This window comes from Onychomys torridus, unplaced genomic scaffold (genome assembly GCF_903995425.1).
Source record: "Onychomys torridus unplaced genomic scaffold, mOncTor1.1, whole genome shotgun sequence".
Classification (NCBI taxonomy): Eukaryota; Metazoa; Chordata; class Mammalia; order Rodentia; family Cricetidae; genus Onychomys; species Onychomys torridus.
The window spans coordinates 2,446,980-2,470,659 of NW_023414046.1; the positions used below are offsets into that span (position 1 = coordinate 2,446,980).

The 23,680-nt window shown below is 41.0% G+C and overlaps 1 pseudogene; it reads left to right on the forward strand.

The window, feature by feature from the left end:
* Positions 1-1,267: 1,267 nt before the first annotated feature.
* On the forward strand, positions 1,268-15,720 carry LOC118576649 (annotated as a pseudogene).
* The last annotated feature ends 7,960 nt before the right edge of the window (positions 15,721-23,680 follow it).

Genomic DNA, 23,680 nt, shown 5'->3' on the forward strand with positions numbered 1-23,680 from the left:
AAAATTGTCCTCGACAGTTACTGATTACAACAGCTGTGTGGAGTCTAGAGAATGGCCTGTCTTAGCTCTTCCTCCTCTTTTCCTTCTTATTTCTTTTCCACTTTAAAAAAAAAAAAAAAAGATTGATTGATTGATTGATTATGTATAGTGTTCTGCCTGCATGTACACCTGCAGACCAGAAGAGGGCATCATTACAGATGGTTGTGAGCCACCATGTGGTTGCTGGGAATTGAACTCAGTTGAGCCATCTCTCTAGCCCTCTTTTCCACCTCTTCATGCTCAACATTCCCAGAGCCATAGATGGGAAGGTATAACTGACGTTTTTAGGACTGGGACCACAAACCTTACTTATTTCTTCAACAAGAACAGCTAACAGTCTGTGCAACCAGCATTACAGTTTTCCACCAAAGAAATTTTCAGTTTTTTTCAAAGCACCTTTAGCGTGAATTACAGAAGACAAACTTGTTTCTGAGTTAATAAAATGGCAAGGCTACTATCTAGTAAGGAGAGCAGTACAGCGCGGGAATTAATTAGCCCTGGGCTGTTAGCAATGGACTGATCACTGACTTCTTGAGACACCTAATTCTTTTGAAAATCCAAGTTCCTGAAAGGCTCTATTGCAGTATTTGGTTTTGTTTGTCATGTTTGTGTTAGCGATGGGACACTGACATCTAAATTTAGCGTGTTATATTTTCTATAAATTGAAGCCAGGGAGGCTGGTAGCTAAATCGAGGTTAGGCTGCCTGTCTTTTATATGAAGGGTTCATACTCACTTGGGGGTCAGATACCGGGGTGCAGCGTCCTCCTAGATGCAGTTCTGGTCCAGGCTGGCAGCAAGCATGTGGGGAGGCTGTGCAGAGCGGGTCCAGGGCAGCTGACAGCTGGAGCTGTGTGGAAGGCAGCCTGAGACCCAGTGGGAGGGACGGGTCTCATCGAGGCGGGGACATCACCCGGAAATAGCGGTTGGAGGAGGTTATTATAGGCCCTTGATGAGGTAGTGGAGGGGCGTAGAGAGGACTAACAGAACAGAAGCTGGGAAGGGCCGCTACTGAGGCTTGGTAAATTGGGCTGAGGAGCCGAAGCCCGAAGTGCCAAGTGCCCATCCCTGTCATTGCTCCGGGCCTGTCCGGTGGGGAACCGCGTGGTGCAGACCTGGGTGCGGAGGACACGGCGGGGTGTCGCGGGGACCTGAAACCTCCCGGAGCCGCAGTCTCCGCGCGGGCGGCCTGGGAAAGTCACAGTCACAGCGCAGTGGCGGGAACCGCAGCCCGGCGGCCCTGGAACCTCCCAGGTCAGAGGAGCTGCGGGGCTGGGACGCGGGAGGGAAGGACCGGGTGCGAGCAGTTTCTCTGCTGTTCCTAAGGAAGCCGGCTCTGAAGTTCTGCAGTGGATATTTTACCCTTGTCGTTAAAATTTAGATAATACGAACTGGAAAAATCCTGATTTTTTTTTCTTTATTGATCTTCTGGTTACCATAATATTTCTTTTCTTTTTTACTTTTTTTAGAAGTGGATGGATTCGAGACAGGTTTTCTCTGTGTCCTGGCTGTCCTGGAACTCACTCTGTAGACCAGGCTGGCCTAGAACTCAGAGATTCATCCAATTGTGCCTCCCCACCACCGCCCAGCTGCCATAATATCGTTATAAGGACACCCTAGTAGAATATTTCAATTTATCTGTCGATATTTGCAAACATGATTCTCTTTGCTTTGGTGGAAAGAAAAAAGCTCTTGAAATCTACATTCATCTACGCTAACTCCCGTGTTATAGGTGGGTACCTGAGGACTTGGCATCCCTGGAGAAGTCTTAGGTATTAGTCATGAAGGAAATAAAGTTTGGTTTGTTGTTGTTGTTGTTGTTGTTTTCCAGAGCAAGGGCATCTTTGCAGTCTGGAGGCAAGGAATAACTAACACAAAGTCACTCCAGGCAGGAACATTCACACAGATTTATCAGAGTCACGGAACAGTGGTTGCCACTGTGAGGAATGAGAGACGTCAGGGCTGAGTGGAGGGACGGCTTTTACAGTGTCTTTGTTGTGTGTGCTGTGACATAGTGGAAAAGTACATTGGGGCCGGAAGTATTGTTTGATGATGAAGTCAGAAACATTGGCCATTAACAGGGACTCAGGGGGTGGGGATTTCCAAGACTCTTGAGTTTCTGGGCAGGCCAGGGACAGACAGGATTTTCCAGTGGTCACCTCTTACCCTACAGAAATGCCTGCACATTGAAGTGAATCAGATGTGTGTGTGTGTGTGTGTGTGTGTGTGTGTGTGTGTGTATGGTGTGCGTGTGTGTTGCCAGTTCCCCTTGTATGGTTGTAAACATTAACATTTAAAAGTAAACTTTCCGGGTGGTGCGGATTTAGCTCAATGGTAGAGCGCCGCAAGGCCCGGGGTTCGATCCTCAGCTCAAAAAAAATCAGAAGCGAACTTCTGCCAACCTGGGTTCCCCCATTGTATTTAAGACCTCCTCCCTCCTTCAATAAATGACGTTCGACATTAAAAAAAAAAAAAAAAAAAGGAAGAGGGGGTCAAGATCTTGATGGGGAAACCCACAGAGACAGCTGAGCAGTGCTAGTTGGAGCTCACTGATTCTGGACTGACAGCTCAAGAACCTGCATGGGACCAAACTAGACCCGCTGAATGTAGGTAACAGTTGTGTGGCTTGATCTGTTACTGGGGTCCCTGGCAGCAGGGCCAGGACTTATCCCAGATGCATGAACTGGCTTTTTGTAGCCCATTCCCTGTGGTGGGATACCTTGCTCAGCCTTGATACAATGGGGAGGGGCTAGGCTCTCCTTCAGCTTGGTATGCCAGACTTCGTTGACTACCATGGGAGGCCTTACCCACTCTGAGGAGTGGATGGGGGCAGATTGGGAGGGAGGTGAGGAGGCGGGAGAAGTTGGTATGTAAATTAGAAAAAATTTTAATAAATAAACATATTTAATAATAAAAAACACAGCAAAAAACGTAAACTTTACTCACCATTAATTTTCTGTCTAAGATATCTTCATACTGTGATGTAAATACAGCATTTTGAAAAGTGTCTTTGCCAGGCCTGATGGCACAGGCCTGGAATCCCTGCACTCAGGAGGCATAGGCAGGTGGATTTTAGTGAATTCTAGGCCAGCCTAGTCTACCTAGTGAGTTCCAGGACCCATAGCTACATGATGAGACCATGTCTCAAAAAAGAAAACAAAACAGATAAAGACAAGACAAAGAAACATGTAATGTGTCTTCTTCTGCTGAGGTTTTGATTTTGTATGTTGGAGTCTGGAAAAGCACAGTATACTGTTTAAATAAGAGTATCAGGTCACAGTATTTTCACAATTAGAAAAGGCATATTAGCCAGGTGGTGGCAGACACATCTTTAATCTCAGAACTAGGGAGGTAGAGGAAAATGGATTTCTTGAGTTTGATGCCAGCCTGGTCTACAACTCGAATTTAAGGACAGCCAGGACTACACAGAGAAACCCTATCTCAAAACAAAACAAAATAAGACAAAAATAAAAAAGCATTTATAGTATAGGATGTTACTAGAGAGCATCTTTTGAATACTTATGATAACTCATCTACATCCAAAAAATGTCTACAATAGTCTTTTGTCTCCTCAGTTCAGGAAAAGACTTCTGTCCATGGACACATGACCAAACTGTTATTTTTGGTTCCTGTGTTTGCTGTGTTTGAAACCTGAACTCACATGTTGCTCTGTCTGGCTCAAACTCATCCATGTAGACCAGCTGGACTGGAACTCACAGAGTTCCACCCACCTGTTTCTGCCAAGTGCTAGGATTTAAAAGTGTGCACCAGCACAACCCTTCTAACTGTTCTTTATTGTGGTCTGTTGACAAACAGTTGAGTGACTGTGGACTTCTCCCAGGAGGAGGGCCATTGCCTGGACCCTCCCTGCTCAGAGGGCTTTGTACACAGAGTGACTGTTGCAGAATTGCAATATTTTGGTTTCTGTGGGTGAGAATAGTTTGCAGTCTCCCTTGTTCCTCCTCAGGGTTCCTAGGAAAACTAGTCTGTATGTGTAAGAGCTGTGTGTGAAGGAGTCTCATGCCTCACAGAATAAAGCGAAATCCTCAGAGGAACAAAGAAAGTTGTCATGAAATGTTCTCTTCTTGTGAGTCCTTTTCAGAGGTGTAGGGCTTCCATCATATCTGGCCCTGATAAATTTAGAACCTCACTAGTGTATGATATTCTCATCCCAATCATTTAGTTCCACTTCTGCCCCTGAGATTTGACTGAGCTGTGATTAGAAGTGGCATTCAAGTTACTCTAACTGAAAATGCTTTCTAAATATTTTCAGTATTCTGACCCTGCATGATCATTGGGGAATTACTTGTAGATTCCTCTCTTCATCTACTGAGCACAGTAGTGTGTTAGGAACCCAGGTGCTCTCTGAATGATTTCTTTGTCTTGTGCAGGGCTCACTGATCACCCAGACCTGCTCACCTGTGTAGCGGAACAAAGAGGCCTGGAAGATGGAAAGAGAGGAGACAGTAGCTAAGGATCTAGGTATTTGGAGGGATTGGTGAAGATTGATTGCAAGGGGTTCAAATGAATGTGGGAGTGAGACATGAAATAGCTTTTGCCACTAGAAATATTTCTAGAGACTTCCACTGAGAAAAATGTCACGATTATTGTATTGTAGTTGTGACAGCAGGTTCTACATAAGAATTGATACTAGCAAGCAAATAAAATTGTATTTGACTAAGCATGTGTGATGCTGTCTTTTCTCCATGCACATCATTGTTCATGTCTTCAAACCAATATTAATTTGCTTTCATTTCTATGGTTTTAATATATTATAAAATGATGAAAATTAATACCTCTAGGTTTATTTATTCTTTTAAGAATTTTTGTATTTTGATATTCTAGCACATTCTGTACATTTTAGTGTTAATGTTTCCATTTCTGAAAATAATGCCAACATAGATTTATGAGAAATCAGGAAGTATATTTATAGACTGTTAAACTCCGTCTGTACTATCTTCCCATGGATATCTTCTGTTTTCTGTGGTCATTCCATTGCTGGTGGAATTCCAAGTGGTTTCCATTGCTGTAGTAGTAACAGATGGTTAGATCACCTCAAAGTTGGATCCTCTTAGTATTTTCCGGCTCGTTGCTGTTGCTTTGTACTTTCAGAACTACTTTCTGTATAATATGCAAATAGAATTGTAAGGGAATTGCTTACAGTTTTAAGAAAACCGACCTCTGTTGTTTGAATCTTAGATGGTGTTTTAATTAAAAAAAAAATCCATAGCCAGATATCAGGGTGAAAGCTGAAAGATCAGGGAAGCAGAGCAGCTACCCACTACTTGTTACCTCTATGAATTCCTCAGCCTCAAGAGAGTTCCCGTTTCCTCAAGCCACATATACCTTTCTCTGCCCTGCTGTATTACTTCCTGGAATTAAAGACATGTGTGCTTCCCAAAGATCTCAAGTGCTAAGATTAAAGGTGTGAGCCACCACTGCCTTGCTCTGTTTCTAATCTAGTGGCTGGCTCTGTCCTCTGAATCCCAGGCAAGTTTGTTACGGTACACATATATCACCACAGACCTCCTCCTAGGTTGTCTTGTGTTTGAAGAGAACTTGAGCCAGTGTGCCTGTTTTCACATGTTTTATGTAGTCTCCTGTTTTCCGTCTGCTGTGGATGTCTTCATCCAGGTTTTGTGACATGCACCTCCTGTTGACAAAAGAACATTCTATCTAATGGGCCATTTCATCATTTGCTAATAATTTATTCTGTATTTTGATACTTCCCTCTTGATTTTTCTCTCACTATTATAGTTATGATCAGCAGTCTTCTTTACTGCTGTCCATAGTCATGGCATTGTTTTAAAACACTCCTTCTTTCTCAGTATCTTGTATGTATAGATATGAAATAAATTTTTGGTAGAAAATATATGCTTTATTCTCAGCTGTTTTTCTTCTTTTTTTAATGCTGTAGTGGGTTTACATCTCTTGCTTATGGAACATTATCAATTTCAATTTAAGAAATTACTGAAAGAAATCATTTGTTATTGTTTAGGAACTTGAGTGTGGACACTGACTAGGCAGAGTTGGAATCTCTGTACATTAAGTTTATATGATATTATGATCTACACTATAGAGCTTTTTATTATGTACATATTGGTCCAGTCTGTTCAATCCATTTGCTTCTTTATTGATTGTATTATTTGCTCCCTTTGTAAGTTTTCTTTGATAGATTCTGTTTTCATTCATTGTACTATAATTGTTAGTTATTTTGGCACTCTTATCCTGCGAGAAAACATCCCGAACATGACAAGACCACAGAAGAGTTTTTATTAACGAGGATAGAGAATGTGACAGGCCTGTGTGAAACACACACGTGAGTGAGGAGACAAGAAGAAGATCATGCAAGATGGTGCCGGCTTTATAAAGGTTGGGCCATGCATGCGTACAGGAACTGGTGTGGCTACTCCACACATGTGCGTAGATTACATGTGCATCCTAAAGTTGGAGTTTGGGTTTGTAAAAGAACAACAGGTGCTTATAACTCTTGAACCATCTCTCTGTTCTTATATTAAGTTTATTATGTGCACAGCAATAATAGAAAATGTTATATTCTATTGTTCATTTTTATGCACATGATGCAAAATCTTGACTTTACTGAGGCATTTATTTCTTCTTTACCTGCTGTTGTATATTTGTGTGTATCTATAAACATAAAAATACAACATACTCAGTCTGTATGTTTTCAGGGGTGAACATTTGGTATTGAATGAACACATGCTGCACTCCTCTCTGGGGAAGACTGTTTTTCCAGCTCTCAGAATCCCTTAGTGTTTGACTAGAGTTGAGGCTAATGGACTTTCTCCCTTCCTTGTTACCATGTCTCTTGGTGTTGTCCTTGTCAGCTCATGTCTAGGCGCCATGTTTGTACGATTTCATGCGTGTAGCTTCTCTGACATTTCTAGGAAACACAATGTCACAGCAAATCCTGTTCCTCTGGCTCTTCCACTACTCTTGCCCCTCTTTCTCAGTTTTCCCTGAGCCTGAGGTGAAGGAGTTCTGTTTTTTATATGTCAGTTGAGACAGAGCATCACAACTCTGCATTTTCACTAATTGTGGTTTTCTGTAATAATCTTTATGTGTTTCTAAAAGAACTTTTCTTGATGAGGTGTGAGAACTACATTTATCTGTATGAATAAGGGAAATACTCAGAGTGCACTTAGGGATTATGCTGATTTGGTAAAATAGTGATTGTAGGTTCTCCTCCAAGATCCATGCCTTCACTAGCCCTAGGGGAACCACCTGGGTTTGCAATACCAGGGCTGTTTTCCCTCTTGTTGAGAGGGTCTTAAAGCAATAAGAAGCTGTTGGTTACCACCAAGGTCTGTGTGCCACTCTGGCACCCTTAGGGCTATAGTGCAGTGCGGATCATTGTTGTGGCTCATGGGAGTCATAACTGGGTAGGACTGTTGGCTGGCTCCCTGCTTTGGAAACTTGAATGTTGCCTTCTAGTACCATGAAAACTAGTCCCCAGGGATGAGGCTTTAAGGTCATAACCATGTCTAGTCCTCTGGGATCTGTGTCTGAAGTGCATGGCTTCTTCAACACTAGGGACTCAACATCTGCCTCTGGGAGGCAACCATGAGCAAGAGCAATAGGCTACAATGTTTTGGAAGTCTCTTGGACAGCTGTGACCATCAACTTGCAAGGAGGCTTCTGAAGCCTTGAGTTCTGGCTAGTGCAGTCACTCCGGGTTGTGTACTCCCATCTGAAGATTTGGAGCTTGCAACTTCCTATGAGAGAGACCATGCAATGTCTGTCTTTCTGGGTATGGATTACCTCACTCAATATGATCCTTCCTAAGTCTACCCATTTAACTGCAAAGCTCATGATTTCAATTTTTTTTTAACAGCTGAATCACATTCCATAGTGTATATCAGCCACATTTTCATTATCCATTTGTCAGCAGAAGGACATTTAGGTTGTTTCCCTTTTGTAGCTATTGTGAGTAGAGCAGCAATGAACATGAGCAAATATCTGTGGATATGGAGTCTTTTGAGGGTATACCAAGGAATGGAACAGCTGGGTCATGTGCTAGACTTATTTAAGATGAGGATTTCTTTAGTTAATTGAGGATTCTTTCTATGGATTTCCAGAGTGGCTAGATATTTTTGTTTGTTTGTTTTTAGTTTTCTAGACAGGGTTTCTCTGTGTAGTCCTGGCTGTCCTAGAAATAGCTCTGTAGACCATGCTGGCCTTGAACTCAGAGATCTGACTTGCTCTGCCCCCCAAATGCTGGGATTAAAGGCATGTGCCACTGGTGGCTAAATATTTTGTTGATAGGTTTTCATTCCCTACTTTTTTGTTTTTGATGTTGCTGGTTGTATTAATGGTAGTATTTTTCGTCCTTTGAGAATTTCTGATTTGCTGTCTGGCCTGTGGATAATTACTTTCCAGTTCTCCTGTATTTATCTATTCTTGACATGAAATTTATTATTTCCTAGCCTGACAGTGGTAGCACATGCCTTTGATCCCAGCATTTGGGAGGCAGAGGCAGGCGAATCTCTGTGAGTTCGAGGCCAGCCTGGTCTACAGAGTGAGTTCCAGGACAGCCAGGACTGTTTCACAGAGAAACCCTGTCTCCAAAAAACAAGAGAAACAAACAAAGAAAAAAAAAGTGTTATTTCCCATGTTCTCAAGGATGATTCCTCTGACCCTCCTGTGTGTCTTCTGTTTCTCATTATTATCTGCAGTGCTGCTTTAGTGGAATCAGTTGTGTTAATTCGGGACTGTCTTGAAATGCACTTATGTCTCCATCAATTTAAAGAGACTATTTTTCTGGAGGCAACAATATGTTTAACAGTTTTCTCTCCAAGCTTCCTGAGTCAGTCCACGATTTCCTGGATTGGGGATCATGGACTGGACACATGGTTGTAATCTGTTGTTTGGGTCTTTTCATTGTTCTTTCACAGCTTTCAGTATTAATTTTTGACTTTTTCTTTTTGACTCCTTATGTGAAAGGGCAGCAAGCCATCATTCATTATTCCTGGAAGAGAAACTCAAAGAAGAGAAACGCAAAGCAATGGCTCATTCTCCAGTGAACATGTCCCAGGTCAGTGGTCATGTCCACTATTGTTCTAGAAATGTTATTTTTGAGACATTGAAAGACTCTATTGTCTGTTTCTGATCATTCTTTTTAACTTTATTATTAAAAAAAAAAAAAAAGTTGCCGGGAGGCAGAGCCAGGTGGATTTCTGTGAGTTCGAGGTCAACCTGGTCTACCAAGTGAGTTCCAGGAAAGGTGCAAAGCTACACAGAGAAACCTTGTCTCGGGGGGGGGGGGGGGGGGAAGAAAAAGAAAAGAAAGAAAAAAAAAAGTTGCATTGTTCCTAACTGCTGAGCCATCTCTCCAGCCCCAACTGCATCCAGCTTTGACTTATGGTTTTTAACCAAGTTGTTTGTTTGTTTTGTTTCTTTCCACAATAAAATCCTTCTTTTAAGTATAAAAAAAAAAGTTGCAAAGAAACAACAACAAATTCACTTACTGAAATTACCCAATTGCACAACTCAATGAACTTTGTGGTTGTTTGTTTTGTTTTCAAGACAGGGTTTCTCTGTGTATCTCTGGCCTTCCTGAAACTCACCTTATAGACCAGGCTGGCCTTGAACTCACAGAGATCCACCTGCCTCTGCCTCCTGAGTCCTGGGATTAAATATGTGTGTCACCACACCTGGGAACTCGATGAACTTTTATGACATTACAGTAGTCATTGGGAACAATAGCTCTGGAGCTTCACATTTTATTTTATATGGTCACAATCAAATGTACTCATCCACCAACAAAAACCAAAACGCCTGTGACAGAATTAGAAAAAGGAAAGCAATTCTCTCCATATCCTTTTTCATAAATGGTGTTCATTACCTGCATTCAGTCCTACCTCAACCCCTGATAATTATTAACCTCTCTTCTCTTTTCTCTATATTCTGCTGTGCCCACATGTATGTTGTTTCATATATATATATATATGGCTAGGTTCTTCATATGAGGGGAAAATGTGGTTTCTTCTCTCTGATATTGTATGACTGCACTTAATATTACATACTTTGAATCCATCCATTTTCCTGCAATTTTTTTACATGTTTCTCCTCAGCTGAATAGTATTCCATTTTATGGGTATACCATTTTTATTATCCATTTATCTGTTGATAGACAATTAGGTTTATTCCAATACTTTGCTATGGTGAATACTGCAGCAGTAAACATGGGGTGTAAACATTTCTACAGTGGGGTGTGGAGTTCTCTGGTTATGTTCCTAGGAGCAACATTGCTAAGTCTTACAATAGTTCTATATTCATTTTTTTTAATAACCTCCAAACTGGTTCCCACAATGACTGTATTAATTTACACTCTCCCACTCACACCAACAGTTAATGATGGTTCTTTTCTGTCCACATCCTCTCTAACACATATTGTTAGATTGGTTGATGACAGCCACTCTCTGCCTTGGGTGAGGCAGTATTTTAAAGTAGGTTTAGTTTGGTTTTCCATAAGGGAATTTTAGGGATCCTGAACACTCTTTGCAACATTTATTGGCCATTTGTATTTCTCTCTTCACAAAGTCTCTATTCGGATCACTTATCCATTGGTTGAATCGCAGTTTTATATCTTTGGTGTTTAATTTCTGTAATTGTCAGTAAATTCTAGATATCAGCCCCTACCCAAAGTACCCCTGGTGCAGATTCTTTCCCAAGCAGAGATACAGTGAGGAGAAGGGCAGAGTCGGGAGACTCAAGCACAGCACCCAAGGAGCAACAAGATGCCAGAAGACCAGTAATGCCACGGCCATGTGGCAACACATAGATGAATAGGAATGGGTTGAGTTAAGTTATAAGAGCTAGCTAGCAAGAAGCCTGAGCCATAGGCCATACAGTCTGTAGTTAATATAACCCTCTATATACTTACTTGGGACTGAGTGGCTAGGGGACTGGGAGGGACACAGGAAAAACCTCTGTCTACAAATGGCACCCAACATAAGGCTTGAACACATGACCCTGATGCTTCCCAGAATTGGAGAGGTAAGTGTGACTTGTTGGTGCCTGGCCATGTTGAAAAGCCAAGGGGGCAGAGCCAGCAGCCAGTACTGCCACCTTCTTCTTAGCCACACAGCTTAACAGTTTAAAATCTCTCCTAGTCAGGCAAGGATTACAGATATGCAATAAGAACACATTCCGAAGGAAGAAACTCTAAATGGGTTCAGTATGTTTAAAAATATACATAGGTTTGGGAGAGTAAAGGAAAGGTATAGATAGTCATAAAAAAGAAATACATAGTATACATAGTTTTAAAATAATAAAATTAATTTCTCAGAAAAGGGAATAAAGTAATATAAAAAAAAATGGGCCACATTAGGATGGAAGATACACAGAAGTCTGGATTATGTGTATTATTATATGTTGTCTTTAAAATTTTTGACTGCTATGAGATATTTTATTATAACAGCTGCTGGATTAAACCAATCTACATATTTTAAGAATATCTTGACTCCAAAATTTAAGTTAAAAGATATGCCACTTTGAGGGAGAATTTATGCTTTTATTTCCACAGGAAATAAGAGGTTCTGGATTCATTCTATGTTAAAAAAAAAATCAGATTTGATCAGTGAAGACCCCTTGACATCCTGACTACAGACATGGAAAAATGAACCTAAAGTTACTACAGGACATATGATGTATATTTTATTCGCTCAAACACATAACAAGAAATTATCTTTGGCTGACTAATGTACAATGCACAGTCTGTACTTACATTAATGCAGATATGTATGTTACCTTTAAAAGTTTAGGTATTTTCAGGATGAGAGGACTAGACACCAATGAAAACAAATGGCCTAGATGATCTACCATCTCAAAATGTCTCGCAGCAGCTCAGAATGCCTCTGTTGCAGTTTTCTCTGAGTTCTGCACTCAAAACAGGTTCAAGGCTGCTGGCTGAGGTGATCCTGCCTCACAGACTACTCTAGTCATGACTTGACCATAATCTAAATTTTCTCAGGGTCTCCCAAAGATTATCAGTGCCCCCAATTAGCAGGAAATAGCCTAGAAAACTATGCCCACATTCCCCAAAAATGGATTATGGATGAATGTCTTTGTTTAGAGGGTTGGTTACAAATTGTTATTGGTCATAATCAATCTCCTTTGAGAAGAAGGAAGGGGGATATGATATAGAAATGTATGATATATAAACAATAGGATAAAAGGGTAGATTATTGAATCTACTTTAATCCAAAAAACAACTGTTAATCTTACATATTTTACATTAGTATGGATTTGGCTTATTGATACAAATTTAAAGTTAATTTTGCTATACTGTATACATATTTCTACTCTTGTTTAAGGTATTATGTTTATGCAACTCAATTTAATTTATAATATATAATTAAGAAATACAGATTAATAATTAATCATCTATGATGATCAAACATAGTCATGTTTAAGTTTTCTAAATATACATAGATGTATTTCAATTAGGTAGATAATTTTCAAACACTTCAAAGACCTACAGAATGTTTTTTTAAACTTAAACTTTTATGGACAATGAGACATGTTTGCTCCTGGCAGCACCAATTTACTTCAAACAGAAAGATAGGTATCAAAGACACTCCATATGGAGTTTATCTTCTTCTAGGCAAAACTGGCCATTTAGACAAGAAATTGCTCTTGCCTGAACTGCTTGACAATATGTTATATAAACTGGACATGCAGCACTCATGGAAAAATGGCCTCTAAACTTTGCCAAAACAAGGTCTGATGGTCCTTCTGGGTTCCTGCTTCAAAGAAAATACTACCAAACATTCTGCAGGGCACAGAGGAAAGTGACTGATAAACTTTGCCAATAAGCAAGTCAATCCTTCAAATTTCCTGCTTCACAAAAATGTCTGCCAGAGACTCTAAGTCTGTAGACTAAAGAGGGGCTTTGGGTGAGTGTTGAGGCAGCCAGATGTCTCTCTCATTTCTAACTATTAGAAATTGCTTACAATGTACTTTCTGTTTACCTAGGTAATATTATATCCTTGTGGGGTCTTTGATGGAATTAAAGACTGGATAATTATATTTTCCTTGGTTACAGTGTTTTAGCATGATCTACAGGTACAGTGTTTAAAACACATTTCGTCATCATGAGTTTTCCTCCTGAGACATGTCTGCTCTGATCCTACATGACATAAACACAGAATCCATAACAGATAGATAACCATGTTCAGACCTTAAATATATTCTTATTTCTTGTATACTGCTTGTAAGACTATTGTTTCATCCTGTTTTCACAGAATTAGAAAATGCACTATAGAATGGGACTATGTTAAAGATCATCTTTTTGAATAATTGTTTTCACTCATTTGCATCTCTGATTTCCTTAAGTCTCCTTATATCTAGAAAAGCACACTTGGTCATCTGTACTTTTTTGTTTGTTTGTTTGTTTTCTTCTGGGGGCAGGGTTTCTCTGTGTAATAGCCCTAGTTGTCCTGCAGTCTAATTTGTAGACCAGGCTGGCCTCGAACTCACAAAGATCTGCCTGCCTCTGCTTCTTGAATGTTGGAATTAAAAGCATGCACCATCATACCCAGTTAAACTGTTTTTTTAATTGCAGAGTCTGTTGACATTCCGGGATGTAGCTGTGAACTTCTCCCAGGAGGAGTGGGAATGCCTGGACTCTGCTCAGAGGGCTTTGTACATCGATGTCATGTTGGAGAATTACAGCAACCTGGTCTCTGTGGGTGAGAACATTTTGCTTGTAGAATTCCTAACCCATCTTTTGTTTGTTCTGACTTTATAGACTGTAAAAGCTCTGATAAGCTGTCCTGGAAACAACAGGAGACTAGGGAAAGTTTTTTAGTAGAAAAGAACTTTTCTATGGTATCTGAAAAAAATAAACCCTTTGATTCTTCAAAGTAAGCCTTTAATCTTAAAAGGAATTGGGTCTTCTCTACTCTTTCTTGCTGGATAAAAGCTAATTACTGACTCCATAATTAATTATTTCATCTTCCTTGTAGCATTTCATTCTGTTTTTCTGAGAATCCATACAATTATACTGAGTGAAAATTGTGGGAGCTGTATTCTAAGTAGTTGCTGGTTGACCTAAGAGAGAACTTAGCGAGATAGTCACTTATCACATGTTTACTTTGGGACAAGCTCTATTTATATGACTTGTGCTCATTTTCAGACAACTATTACGATCCTGTCCATCAACACGTGGAGACTACAAAGGAGTCTTGTCAGTGTACTGAGCTTGGGAAAATGCTTCACGACCCCTCCACATGTGCACTTTATACAACAAGTGAAACTACAGAAAACTCTAATAACTACAGGTGCAGTAATCACAGGGATGCCTCCATTGACTCATCAATCCCAGATAGACACGAAAGCATGCACACTAGAGAACAGCCTTGCAAATCCAAAGACTGTGAGAAATCTTTAAATTTGTGTTCCAACATTACTCAAGATCAGAGACTGCACACTGCAAAAAAGGAGCACAGACAGGGAGATTATGATGACTATTTCACCTTTGTATACAGTCTGCTGCAACAAACAATTGGAAAGTCACCACACCGGTGGGGGAAATGTGGAAGATGCTTCAGTACTGCCTTAAGTCTCAGTGTACCCCAAAGAATTCATACTGGAGAGAAGCTCCACAAGTGCAACATTTCTGACAAATCCTTTACCCAGTGCACATATCTTAAAAGACATCAAAGACTCCATGCTGGAGAGAAGCCTTACAAGTGCAGTGACTGTGACAAATTCTTTACCCACTATTCATCATTTAGAAGGCATCAGAAAATTCATTCTTTAGAGAAATTATATAAATGTAAAGAATGTGGTAAATCCTATATTGAATTATCACATCTTAAAAGGCATTACAGGATCCATACTGGTGAGAAGCCTTACAAATGTGAGGTCTGTGACAGATCCTTTAACCAGTGCTCAAGTCTAAAAACACATCAGAGACTTCATACTGGAGAGAAACCTTACAAATGCAAAGATTGTGGAAAGTCATTTCCTCAGTTGTCAGCATTTCATAGCCATCAGAAATTGCATACTGGAGAGAAACCTTACAAATGTAATGACTGTGACAAATCTTTTGCCCACTGTTCCAGTTTCAGGAGACATCAGAAAACCCATACTGCTGAGGAACATTGTAGGTGCCAAGAATGTGGTAAGGTCTTTCATCAGTTTTCACACTTTAGAAGACATTACAGAATCCATACTGGTGAGAAGCTTTACAAATGTGAAGTATGTGACAAATCCTTTACCCAGGACTCAACCCTTAGAAGACATCAGAAAATTCATAGTGGGGAGAAACCTTACAAATGTATGAAATGTGACAAATCCTTTACTCAGGACTCAACCCTTAGAAGACATCAGAAAATTCATACTGGGGAGAAACCTTACAAATGTAAGGAATGTGACAAATTCTTTACTCGGGATTCAAATCTTAGAAAACATCAGGAAGTTCATACTGGAGAGAGATTTTACAGATGTAAGGAATGTGACAAATCTTTTACTAAGTGCTCAACTCTTAGAAACCATCAGAAAATTCATGCTGAAGAGAAAAGTACTGTTTTAAATTATGTGACATAGCATTTATCCAGTATTCTATGTTACAAATCACAACAGTATACATACTAGAAACATAAATAGCCAGGAGTGGTGGTGCACAACTTTAATCCCAGCACTCAGGAAGCAGAGGCAGGAAGATCTCTTGAGTTCTGAGTTTAAGGCCAGCCTAGTATACAGAGCAAGCAAGTTCCAGGTAGCCAGGGCTACACTGAGAAACCATGTCTCTAAAAACCAAAAATAAATAACATAGAAAGAAAGAAACATAAAGATAAGAAACTTGTGAAAGCCTTTAAGGAAGATTTAAATCTTAGAAAATAACACAAAGTTTATGTTAAAATAAAATTTTACAAATGTAATTGTGTGAAGAAACTTTTTTTTCTGTTTATTATTTTTTTAATGTGTATGCTTGCTTGGCCTGCTTATGTTACTGTGCAGTACATGTATGCCTGTTGTTTGTGGATGTCAGAAGACGGCATCACATCCCCTGATGCTGTAGCTACAGACAATTGTGCACACACATGTGTGTTAGGAAATGAACCCTGGTCCTCTAGTGTTATGCCCATTTTATGAAACCCCCAGAGACCACCAAGGAGCCGGTTTCTGATGCAAACACTTAAGGGTCCCTTTATTGTCAGATTCAACCTGGGCCACCACATGGCAGATGGAAGGAAATGTGGCAGCAGTGGTGAGCCCAGGTGTTGTAGTTAGAGTTTTCCTGCCTGGCCCAGTCAGGACAAATCTCTCTTACCCGCCAGTCCCACAGTCGCTCAGACCCAACCAAGTAAACACACAGAAACTTATATTGCTTACAAACTGTATGGCCATGGCAGGCTTCTTGTTTTCTACTTCTTCTATCTTAAATTAATCCATTTCTGTTAGTCTATACTTTGCCAAATGGCTTGTGGCTTACCAGTGTCTTTACATGTTGCTTCTCATGGCGGCGGCTGGCAGTGTCTCCTCCAGCCTTCCCGTTTCCAGCCTCCTCCTCTTCCTTGTCCTACCTACCCTATCCTTCCTGCCTGGCTACTGGCCAATCAGCACTTTATTTATACAGAGTGATATCCACAGCACTTCCCCTTTTCTTTTTTTGTTAAAAAAGGGAGGTTAACTTTCACATAGTAAAATTACAGATAACAAAACAATTATCAAGCAAGAATTACAATATTAAAGAAGATATCCTATCTATCTTATATTTGTGAGTTTAAGGTTTTATATCTAACTTATCTTTTACCATAACTGAGAAAATTATAACTATCTAGTCTTCAACCACATCAAAGACCTCAGAAGGATATACTATTACCTGAGAACCGGGAGAAGGATGCAAGCAACTTTCGGGAGTCTTGCAGGGTAGACAGAGACAGCTGGCAGCCTGGACAGTCACCTAATGTTCCTTTGTAAAGTTGGGGCATTTGTCTTCAGCCTACAGGGCTAGAGTCTCTCGGTCACTTTTCTCAGTGTCATGTAGAATGTCTGGCAGTTTCCTCTGTGAAGCAGGAACCTGAAGGACCATTTTGTCAAGCAAAGTTCCGTGGTCACCTTTCTATGGGTCCTGCATGTCCAGTCAATCAAGCAGTCCAGGCAAGAACAGTTTCTTGCCCAAATGGCTATTTTTGCCAAGGTGAAGATAAGATATGAAGTGTCTTTAATGCCCGACCTCCTCTCTGAAGTAAATTGGTGTTGCCAGGAGCAGACATGTCTCATTGTCCAGAAAGTCTAAATTTTAAAAATATTTTAAATGCCATATTCTGTAGGTCTTTGAAGTATTTGAAGATTACCTATCTATCTGAAATATCTCTATGTATACCTAGAAGATTTAACTAACATGGCTATGAGTATGATTATCATAGATGACTAATTATTAATCTATTTTTAATTATTCATTATAATTTTAAATGAGCTATACAAACATAATACCTTAAACACGAGTAGAAATATACACACAGTATAACAAAATTAACTTTAAGTTTGTATCAATAGACTAAAATCTATACCAATGTAAAACATTTAAAACAAGTTGTTGCTCTTTAAAAGTAAGTTCCTTAATCTACCCTTTCATCCTATTATATCTATATCTCCCCCTTTCTTCTTTAGAAAGAGATCACATTTATAATCAACCTGCTTTATATAAAAATATTGGTTTTTCTCTGTCCCACACCAGAGAGCTCTTCTGATTTGGGACACAAGAATCTCAACCTTTTCTTTTAACAATATGCCTGGGTTTAGAGAAGGAGTGAGCCAATTCCATCTCCAAAGCCAGCCTGATAATTTTGGGCAATTGGGTGTAGTTTTTCTTACTACTTCCTGCTGGAGGGGGGCGCTGTATCTTATGGGAACACAAAGAAAATTTTAGGATTATGGAGTAGTCTGTGAGGGTAAACCTCTGAGCCAGTTGCCTTGAAACCATTCTGGATGTTGGATCATCTGGGCCATGGTGTCATCAGAGACCTTTTAGGTGGTCTTGGCTGATCAAACCTGATGTATCTTAATCTGGAACAAATCCTCAGCCTCTGGCTTTCTGTGGAAACAAAAGCAGAGACTCTTTTCCAAAGCAACATATCCTTATATCCAAATTTTGAAGTCAAGGTACCTTTAAAATTTACATATTTGTTTAACAACAGCTTTTACAATCAAATCTTTTTCTGCAGTTAAAAATCCCAACGACAACATAAACCAGATTCTCTGTGTAATATCCATCTTTGTAAGACTGAAACGCCTCTGTGGCTGCTGGCTCCACCCACCTCAGCTTTCCAACATGGCGGTGGTACAGTTTACTGCCAGCTCTGGGTCTGGAGCCATGTGTACCATCAACTATCAGAAGCAGTTCTATCAAAGCAGCACATAGCCCAGAAACTTTTTTTTTTTTTTAACTAGCAAAGGCTAAATCCACCACGCAGCAGAGTAAAGTGCCGTTTGTAGACTCCTCATCCCCGCCACACTGCAGGTCAGAGGCACACGCCAGGAACCTGCCATAGTAGCTCAAACCGGCAGGCTGCTGCTAACTTGAGAGAGACAACGAAGAAGATGTTTTTAGCTCTGTTTTAGAATCTTTTTTTCTCAGGTTTTAGGTGGAAATTCTTGCCAACACATTGGGTGCCATTTGTAGTTAGAGTTTTCCTGCCTGGCCCACAGTCAGGACAAATCTCTCTCACCAGCCAGTCCCACAGTCACTCAGACCCAACCAAGTAAACACACAGAAACTTATATTGCTTACAAACTGTATGGCCGTGGCAGGCTTCTTGTTATCTACTTCTTCTATCTTAAATTAATCCATTTCTGTTAGTCTATACTTTGCCACATAGCTTGTGGCTTACCAGTGTCTTTACATGTTGCTTCTCATGGCGGCGGCTGGCAGTGTCTCCTCCAGCCTTCCTATTCCCAGCCTCCTCCTCTTCCTTGTCCCGCCTACCCTATCCTTCCTGCCTGGCTACTGGCCAATCAGCACTTTATTTATACAGAGTGATATCCACAGCAAGGTGTAGAGCGTTTTTAATAGGGAAAAACTGCAAGCTGGGAATTGGCAACTTGGGATTGGGTAGAAAGAATATGGGGCAAGGTGATTTTTTTGAAACTGTTGGTCTAGCCTTTGAGTATGAAACCACATTTGAAACCATTGGGTTAGACTTTTGGCGGGGAACCACAACCTGCTGAACAGAATTATCTAGATTGCTCAGCAGGATTGTCTAGATAGCTTTAAGGGCCATAAACCACAGACAGAATGTCTGCAGGAACATACTGTTCTGTATCGGTTGCAGTTGTCATGGTACATTCCTGAGGTCCTTCCTGGAACTGAGCACAGCCAGTGGTCTAAGATGGTGGCCCTTTCCCTAAGATGGGGTCTATATTGCCTTCACACTAGAAGGGAGGCCAGGGCTACTAACCAATAAGCCAATGCTTCAACCTCTAGGAAATGAAATGTTGTAATAAAACAGTTATCTTGTTCAACATTCGAAAATTCACAATACTGCCAGGTATGGTGGTGCATACTTTCAATCCATGCACTCTGGAGGTAGAGGCAGGTGGAACTCTGTGAGTTTAAGGCCAGCTTTATATACAGACCAAACTCCAGAATAGCCAGGGCTACACAAAGAATTCCCAAAAATCTTCTAAAACCAACCAAAACCCTGGGAAAATGAGAGACAGAGAGAGACAGAGAGAGACAGAGAGAGACAGAGAGAGAGAGAGAGAGAGAGAGAGAGAGAGAGAGAGAGAAAGAACGAAAGAAAGAAAGAAAGAAAGAAAGAAAGAAAGAAAGAAAGAAAGAAAGAAAAAGGGAAAGAAGGAAGGAAGGAAGGAAGGAAGGAAGGAAGGAAGGAAGGAAGGAAGGAAGGAAAGAAAAGAAAAAAAATCTCTGAAGGCATGTGTGAATTCATTTTGAAGTACTGAGAAAAGGATGTGGAAGTGTTTTCTCCAAACTCTATAAATAAAAATGGTACAGCTCCCATGAACTGCCAGTAGACCTTTAAGAAGGAAAAGAGACTCTGGGGACTCTCCATCAGCCATGATGAAATGGCAATTACCCAATCTTACGTGGTTGCTATTGTCAGTACTGTATTACCCATTACCAACTACAAGAGGAGGCTTCTTCCACCAAGGCTGACGGTAGTATAAACTGATCATTATAAACGTGAATATTTAGATGACAGATAAAAAGATCATTAACAAAACATCTATAGGTTCTGCCTTTGGATTTTTAATTCCCAAGCCATGTTTTTTGACCCTGTTACAGTGCTAAGCATGAATTCCCCTCTATGGAGCAGAGCTCAAATCCAATCAGGAGAGAGGTTGGTTATGTCCATAAACAGTAGTGCCAGTGTTGCACCAGTGCACACATCCTGGCTTGTCGGTTGGTAATGTAAGATGCAGGGTCCAGGGGTAGATAAGACCATTGACATCTTTTCTTTGCAGGCCTGTGAAACCTGGCCAGTGGGGACAGCCCCTGATAAGTTCTAGATTGCTCTCTCTCTAACATACAACCAAAGTATTTGGTGTCTTCAGCTATACCCTGTATTTATGGTGGCCAAGTAAGAGCACTGGCAATGACCTGTTTTGTTTGGGATGCCTCTGGGACCTCCCTGACCAAGAAGGCCTAGGCAGATAACCAGTTCCTGGTTGTGGGATGACTCATCCCTAACAAGTAAAAAAGATACTTTCTGAGAGCCAGCCTGGGTCTGCCTGATGGTCTTTGCAACAGCAGCTGAGACATGATCTGGAGATGACCTGGACCAATGAGAGGCAGCCACGTCACACCAGCAGATGCATATTCATCAGACCTCCCCCCAGGGTGGGGTGGATGGTATATAAGGCTTACCTCTTCCTGAATAAACTGAGCTTGTTGTTTGGGCATTCTCCAGGAGTCTGTGTGGTTTGACTCTGCGCCTGCTTGCCCCCACCCCCAAAGGGAACAACAGCAAGGACCCTGCTACACCTGGTACAATGAGTTCTGTTTAATACCCATGGTGTCTGGGAGCAGCATTATTTACCCACATAGGACACCTGTGTTCAGAGTTCTAAAAAATTGTATTTCCTATTAACTTGTAAGACAATGGGATTTCATAAGCTTCATACATCCTTACTTTGGGTTGACCCTCCAATTCTTCTTCCTTTCTTCCTGCTCTATGCTAGTTAAACATTTAGTACACATTATCCAATGCTCATTCTTTTACACCACATGTGTTCTACTGTCCTCTATTATTATATTATTTACTTGGGTTTCCAAATGATAGTTTCCCATGTAGTTTCTTCATGCACATCTCTCTTGAGTTGACCTTTCAGCAGGCCCTCTCTTACCACCACTCTGTGGTGATACCTTGTGTACCCTAATAAAATTTGCCTGAAGATCAGAGAACAAAACAAGCCACTAGATTAAACACTGATGCCAGGCAGTAGTGGCACACACCTTGAATCCTAGCACTAAGGAGGCAGAGATCTGTCTGGATCTCTGTGAGTTCAAAGCCACCCTGGAATATGTTGGGAACCAAAAATTGGATGGCTGCGCCTTGACTTTTCTTGCTTGGATGATCTGGCATAACTGCACCCATTGACTTGCAAAATAATCATTCTCGGAAAAACCAAAGTGTACTTTTAGATTAAACTTCCTGGAGTATGTTTGAGTGATCAGTTGTTCAAGCACTTGACCAAAGAGACCTCTCCCTACCCTTTTCTAATTGATTGATCGGTTGTTCAAGCATTGGACCAAAGAGACCTCTCCCTAACCCTTTTCTAATTGATTGATCAGTTGCTCAAGCACTGGACCAAAGAGACCTCTTCCTGAATCCTTTTCTAACAATTTTTCATCTCCCTCCCTTCCCCTCATATCCACCAGTATATAAGCTTGCCTCACTTTGCAGTAAACGAGACCTTGACGCGACTCAGACTAACTCTGTCTTTCTTTATGCGCCTGGTCTCCTTCCTCTCTCGCCCCCATTGGTCTTTCAGGTGGGGCCTCCTCGGGTCCGACCTAATAACCTGGCCTGCAGGCCGGGTCAGGAATACATGAGATTGATTCAGTCTAGGAAAGAAACAGAGCCAGGCAGGGAGTCACACCTCTTCAACCCCAGTACTTGGGTAACACGTGCCTTTAATCCCAGCACTAGGAAGGAAGTAATATGGCTGGGCAGAGAAAGGTATATAAGGTGTGAGGAGACAGGAACTAAGTCTCTTTTCAGCTGGAGGCCTTTGGCTGAGGACTCAGAGACACTGAGTGGAGTTGGTGAAGTTAGAAGTGGCAGTGGCTTGTTCCTTTGTCTCTCTGATCTTTCAGCGTTTACCCCAATATCTGGCTCCGGGTTTTTTTATTATTAGACCATTTAAGATTTGAGCAACACCACTCTCTTGTATAATATTAGAGGGAACCAGCCTTAATATTATACATCCCAGGGGCTCAGGAGAGAGAACTACTAATGGCGAGGACTATTTTCAGGAAACAGAATCTCAGAACGCGGAGCTCCATTGTCCACTTTAATTCCTCTGCCATAACATCCTATCTACACAGCTTCAGTTCTGTTCTCGTGCCTAGCTCCTTTCTTGCCTGATTTCTCTCTATACTTATCTACTGCTCCCTCTAAGTTCTATCTTAATTCTCTCATCTTGATTCTGCCTCATCTAGGTCCTTTTCATCTTGTTCTTACCCAGCTCGTACTTCCCCATCTGGCTCTTCCTCATCTTCCATCTCATTCCTCTAGTACTCTCTTCTAGTCCTTCAGTCTAGTTCTTCCCCATCTCAGTTTGTTCCTCTCAAGTTCTTCCCCATCTAGTTCTTCCATTCTCTTTTCTCTGTCCCATGCCCTGGAAGTCCCGGTATTAAGAAGGGAGGGTCCGAGCTAAATTGTGTAAAGCTATTACTTAATGTCCACCTGACCTAGGCGGTGCCTCTTGTGGAATTTAAGTCAGGAGACTTGCATGTGGGCTGTTATTGTTAGTGCTTGAAAGTTGGGCACCCACCTGGGTGGTGTCTCCTGTAGTCCTTGAAAGTGGCTAAGGGAGATATCTGATTCCAGAGAAACCCTTTGCTGAGGCTGTTCTCCAAATTCCTGGAATGTGTATGTCCAGAGAGTGATCAGCCACACTCTTAGCCCTTCTTAGGGAAAAGTCAATGGGGAAAACTACGAAGGCACACATGATTTTCATAACAGAAGACATCTGGTCTATAACAAGCCAAATAACACCAAAAGCTTCTTGGGATTTGGCTTCCTCTGGAGGAATTCCCTGATTCCTCCAGGTAGTGATTTGCCATAACCAGCTGAGTTCTTATGATATATTCCTGCAGCCTACAGCACCACTCCATTACATACTTGAATCATTCTGCCCCCAGAATACCCATTCTCTAATTTCATATAACCTATACTCTACTATCCACCCTCTCTTCCTGCTTCCTGGCTTCTACATATAGTCTTACTTGAACACAAAACAAAAAGGAGTGGTTTCTGTGTATCAGCTATCTCTGATATTTAACCCTTTCATCTTGGAGCAAGCCCCTCAAAAGTCAGGATATTAAAAGAAAGGTAAAGGATTGGGATGCTCTAGTCAGAGGTGAAATATTTCATCTTGCAGAGAAGGTTCCAAAGCTTAGAAGTAGACAACTTAATTAGT